General features: G+C 49.0%; 1 protein-coding gene across 1 annotated transcript in view; it reads left to right on the top strand.

Annotated features, from left to right (window-relative positions):
• Positions 1-4,547: 4,547 nt before the first annotated feature.
• Positions 4,548-6,000, top strand: part of LOC149317949 (chordin-like) — a 76,423-nt gene continuing 74,970 nt past the window's right edge. The window contains exon 1 of the mRNA XM_089507531.1: positions 4,548-4,622. The gene's annotated coding sequence lies outside the window, so the exon portion shown is untranslated. The remainder of the gene's footprint in view (positions 4,623-6,000) is intronic.

The raw sequence follows: 6,000 nt of genomic DNA, 5'->3' as shown, positions 1-6,000 counted from the left end.
TTTGCCACAGGGATTTGACAGAGAGAAGGATGGCTCCGTTTTTCCTCTGGTGACTCACTTCGGCTGCTGCTTCAAACATGCCCTGGTTTCAAAGCTTCAGAGCTTCTTGGTTTTCTTCAGCAGGGTCTTTTGAACTCTCCTTGTGGATCTCTCCAAGTCTTAAAAAGAATCTTGCCTCGGGTAGAACTTCAACTTGCATGAGACACAATAAGCTATATGTCACCTATGGGAAGCTTGTATGCCCCAAGAAGGAGCTGCCAAGTCTGTGGAACTTATGGCCATCCCAGAAGCTGTTGGACTCCAATTCCCATTTCCATCATCTGCCCCAGCTGAGGGTGAGGGATGATAGATGTTGAACTCCATCAGCATCTGGCAGATTCCAGGCTTCTCAAGCCTGAACCGGAGTCTCTGGCCACATGCCGACATAGAGTTCAGTGTCCTTATGCTCCAGCTTCCTGTTATGACTTTTATTGTTCTAGAGTGAACTCCTAATGACTTCACTTATTATGATCCAGCAGTTCATTTGGCACCAAACCTTTCAATGAAAAAATATATTATCCTAGAAAAGGCAAATATCTTGCAATAATACCAGTGTGGGTGCCAGTGCTTGGAAACGGTCCGTTTTGGATGACAACTCCCAGAATCCTCAGCCATTGGCTGGGAATTCTGGGAGCTGGAGTCCACAAGGGACTGTTTCCAACCACTAAGTTGGGATCAAGCCAAAGGCCAACTAGTCTGGTGTTCCAGGCAAGGCTTCTGGGAAGTTTACCAGCAACAGCCCAGAGGTCTTGGCTCTCCCTTTCTGTTTATCCAAATTCACAGTTCCATTTAGCTGTCATGGCTAGAAGTTATTAACATGCTCCTCTCTCCACCTCCATGAATTTAGCCAAGTCTTAAAATAAGCAAAAACCAAAATCCATCACAAATAGTTTCATCGCAACATCTTATGGCAGAGAATTACGTGTTGCATGAAGTTGTGTTTTCTGCCAGAGCAGAATCTGTTATCGGCTCCATTGGGCGATCCAAAGTTCTAGTACTGTGAGAAAGTGAGAAACAGCTCCTCATTGCCACAATGGTCATATAATCTCTTGCTACATTCCTTCCCCTCTCCTGTTTCTGGCACATACTGTATGGAACTGTCTAATACAGAACCAAAGCTTTGAAAAAGTGACTTGTTTTGGATAACATCTGCCAGAATCTCCAAGCTCTTTTCAGACCATTGGACCACCTAATCCAATGTTGTCCACACCAGGGAAAGGGTGTGGGTAGCCCTCCAGATGTTGGACTGCAGCTCCCGTAAGTCTTTCTTATTAGCTTTCCTGGCAAGAACTAGAGGGAGCTGCAGCTCAATAACTGGAAGGCCTCACCTTCTCAATCACTGATCTACAATGGCCAACTGTTGATCTCCATGGTTCAGATGAGGACTTTTTATGGAGATATCCAAGACTGAAGCTGGGACCTTCAAACAATGTTTTCTGCCTCTGAGTCATGGTCAGCCCATGATAAGAAAGGCAGAAGATCAGCCTATCCATGTTGCTAATAGATTCCAGTGCCTCTAACTCTGGATTAGCAACCATGATGTAGAGTTTCAGATAGGAGAGAGAGCTCTACCTGGAAATGCAAAACTTTTGCTTGCAAAACAGGTCCTCTGCCGCTGAACTCTGGACCATTTCTTTCCTTAGCCATTCTCCCTCACAAAGATAGGTTATTTTAAAAGAAATCATCCCTCACTATCCTTGCTTGTAGGTGTTGGAGTCAGCAGGAATTCTGCACATCCTCCTGCCTGATGATGGCCAATCTCTCTCCAAATTTCTGCTGATGAGGTGACACCACCATTAGAACCTTCTGGACAACATCTCCATCATAACACCTTGTCCCATTAGGACCTCCCACGCAGCATTCCCATCTGAACCTATTCTCCTGTTGGGATGTTCGGGACAGTATCGCCATCTTCTTCTCCTGTTAGGACTTTCTGGATGCTATTGAACCTTCTAGACATCATTAGCACCTCCTTGTCAGCATCTCTGTCCTTTCCCCAACACAGTAGAGCCTTTTGAACAGAATCTCCACCCCAAACTCTTCTTCCAGTTTATGGTGTTTACAGTTGCTGGTGGAGCTCACTGCAAGTGTTACCCTGAGATTGTCACCTCAAGGGACACATTGCGAAGTTACATAAAGTCAGAAGCAGGCTTCCCGTTGGGGAAGATCTGTGAAGAAATGGAGGGACAGAACAGGTGTGTGAAATGTAGGACATAAGACAAAACACATTTAATGTGTCTTTGGGTTGAAATTGAATTGCTACTTCCAATGAGAGCAGACACAAGGTGTGTCCACATTGAAGAAATAAAGCATTTTGACACCATTTTAACTGCCATGATTCTATCCTACACAATCCTGAGATTTGTAGTTTGGTGAGGCACCAAAGCTCTCAGACAGACCAGGCTGAATACTTCAACAAACTAATCCCAGGATTCCATAGGATGGAGCAACGACAATTTAGGTGGTGTCAAAATGCTTTATTTCTCCAGCACGGAAGAGCTGTCAGTCAGCCAATCGCAGTGTAAATCCCATCACTTTGATGGCTTTTCTCCAGTTGGGGCCCCTAACTAAATTTAGACCTTGGGAATTGGGATTTAATTAATTTCTATCCTATATTCCCAAAAGTCATTAACCCTCTATCAATAGTAAGAGATATAAAGGAGTTCACTAACACATTTCTCTCTTTCAACACTCCTGGGGTGGTGATAAGTGTTGACTCACAGTGAGAGGAACCCAAGGGATTTTAGGTACTTGCACAGATAAACTGAGCCTGGAAGGCATCCACTAGATGTACTGGACTACATTTCCCTTAACACCAGCTTAGTCTGGCTGTGCTGGGTGAAGATCAGGGGCTCTGTAGTCCACCTCCATAATCCATGTCAGGCTGGAAGCATCAGCCTGACACTCCAAATGATCAAGGATTTAGGCTGCTGCCACACTGCAGTGTGACACCGATTTAACTGTCATAGCTCCATCCTATGGAATCCTGGCATATGTAGCTTGAGGCAGCAACAGAGCTCTGCTCCGCTCTGGACCCCACAACAAACTCCAACTCCCAGAATGCCATAGCCTTGAGCCAAGGCAATGAAAGTGGTGCCAAACTGGGTTATCCCTCCAGTGTGGATGCATCCTCTGTCTCTTTTCACATCATTCATATGGTTCATATTATTCCTTTTAAACCTATCTATGGTTCTTTCCATACATGTATTCCATCCTTTATCATTTCCCCCCTAAAGTTTTGGAGTAAGGTCCAAAACACAGGGCAGGAATAATCCAGTTGGAGACCGCTTGAACTGCCCTGGCTCAATGCTAGGGAATCCTGGGGACTGTAGTTTATTGTGGCACCAGAGCTCTTTCTGGCAGAGAAGGCTCAATGGCTCACAGAATGACAGTTCCCAGAATTCCCTAGCACTGAGCCAGGGCAGTTCAAGGGGCCTCAAGATGGCTTACTCCTTCAGTGAGGGACCAGCTGACTAAGAGAGGGACAGGAAGGAGGGTAGGAAAGAGTGTGAGGAGTCAAGAAAGAAGAACACAGAGGAAGATACCAATAAAGGCTTCAAATAAAGCGAACCATTCTTTATGTAAATAAAAGGAGGCGGAAAAGTGGGATTTAGGGAGGAACAGAACCACTGACGAAACTGAGGGCAAGTCAAGAGAAGCAGCCCTGAAGGTGGACAAAGTGATGCCCGGCTCCTCTCCCTTGCCATCGGGTCGGAGAACTTCCTTGATCAGCCATTCCTCTTCTCACAGAATCACAGAATCCTTGTAGAGTTGGAAGGGACCCCAAGAAGGGCCCTGATCCAGCCCAGCCCCCTTCTGCCGTGCAGGAACTCTCACTCAAAGCATCCCCAAAGACACAGCCCCCCCCCCCAGCCTCGGCTTAAAGGCCTCCAAGGAAGGAGGCTCCTCCACTACTGCCCTCTTGTCTTTCTTTGTCGGCTTTGCTTCTGCCCTGGGGCTCTTGAGTCTCCTCCTTTGGAGGGTCTTTGGAAAGAGAGGCCGGAGGGGGGGGCTTCTTGGAGGCTGGATGGCCTTTGGGGGTCCCTCCCATTCATGGGCTCCTCGGGCGGAGCTTCCCTCCCCGGCGCCTGGTCCTCCTCCCGGGGCTGCTGCTGCTGCTTCTGCTGCTTCTGCTCTCCTCTTCCCGGGCGAAGAAGGCGACGCTGGAGCCCGGTCCCTTCTTCCAGGGGTCTTCCCTCCTGGCCCTCCTCCTCCTCCTCTGCCCCCTCCACGATGCCCCCTCCTCCTCCTCCTCCTCCTCCTCCTCCTCCTCCGCCCCCCTCCGGCCCTGCTGCCCATAAAACCCGCCTGGGGCCCGGGAAGGAGCCCAGGACTAGGGCACCGCGCTGCTGACCCAGCCCAGGCTCCGGCTTCTCCTGCTGCTGCTGCTGCTGCTGCTGCGATGATGCCCCTCCGGCTGGGCGCCCTCCTGAGCCTCCTGCTGCTGCTGCTGCTGCTGCTGCTGCCCTGGGCAGGGCACTGCCAGGCCTCCTCCGTGCCCCGCGCCCCCAGAGCCCTGCTGCCCATCCAGCCCGACTCCGCAGACCCGCTCCTGCTCCTCCTCGGCCCCAAAGGGGCACCAGGTAGGCAAGGGGCAGCCCCGGGAAGACGGGGCAGGACCAGTTGCCCCCAAGGGAAAGGGTGGGGGCACAGAGGGAATGCTTGCCCCTAGGAAAGAGGGGCCCTATTTGCCCATAGAGAAACAAAGGGGGACACTTGCCTATAGAGAAGCATGGGAGGATACTTGCCCATAGGGAAAGATGAGGGAATACATGCCTATAGGCAAGGGTCCTCCAATGTATCCCTATGGGCAAGTATCCTCCAATGATCCTCTATGGGCAAATAGGCCCCATCTTTCCTTTGGGCAACTAGTCTCCAATGTTTCCAATGGGCAAATAGTGGCCAATGTCTCTCTGTTGGCAAGTATTCCCCTATGTTTCTCTATGGGCAAGTAGTCGCCAATGTTTCTTTATAGGCAAGTAATCCTCTGTGGGCACGAAATCCCCTATGCTTCCCTATGGACAACTAGTTCCCAATGTTTACTTATGGGCAAGCCTGGTCCAGTGTTTCCCGAATGTTTTCCCATGGGAAGGTAGTCTCCAATGTTTTATGGGCAAGTATTCATCCTCCTATCTTTCCCCATGGGCAAGATTGGTTTCAGAGGGGGTTTGGCATTGCCATCTCCTGAGGCTGAGAGCATGTGACTTGCCCAAGGTAACCCAGTGGGTTTTCTAGCCTTAGGATGATCATAAGTCAGAAATGACTTGGAGTGTGGTGTAGTCTCTTTCTTTGGAGGTTTTCAAACAGAGGCTGGATGGCCATCTGTTGGCAGTGCTTGGACTGTGTCTTTCTACCTGGGGTTGGTCTGAATGCCCCTTGGGGTCTCTTCCAGTTCCATGACTCAGTGATTCTACAATGCCAGCGTATGTAGCAGGGCAGAGGTAGAGGACTAGGCAATGCACATCACCTGTGAGTGAAGTCAAATGTATGCAGGTAGATGGTACCAAAGACATATCGCATGCCAAGGAAAAGTGTGTTGATGACACAGTGTCTCTTCTCAACAGCCCTGTTTGCCAGGGCTAATTCACTGGTATCTCATTCAATGTTATTATTTTGTGGATCTAGACCATTTGAGCTGTACAAGGCTTTCGAAAGTTACTTTTTTGGACTACAACTCCACTGGGGGCATCTGGGAGTTGCAGTAAAAAAAGCAACTTTCCCAAACTCTGGACAGCTGTGGGACAGGAAGGAGAAGCAAAATGTGTTTTGGGGATGCATTTAAAGCATAGCCCTTTCCTTCACTCTCTCTCCCTCATCCACTTCCACTTATTATAATTATTTCATCTAGCTATCTTTCAAGGGTTCTTTTCCCAATGAGGTTCACAATGCGAGGCACCACTGTTTTGTCTCAAAACAGACCTCTGGCACCTTAAAGGCCAACAATTTTATTGCAGTGTGAGC

This window comes from Sceloporus occidentalis, unplaced genomic scaffold, assembly GCF_023333645.1.
Source record: "Sceloporus occidentalis isolate IW3139 unplaced genomic scaffold, rSceOcc1.0.p SCAF_2, whole genome shotgun sequence".
Taxonomy (NCBI): Eukaryota; Metazoa; Chordata; class Lepidosauria; order Squamata; family Phrynosomatidae; genus Sceloporus; species Sceloporus occidentalis.
This window is presented reverse-complemented; position numbering and strand designations above follow the sequence as displayed.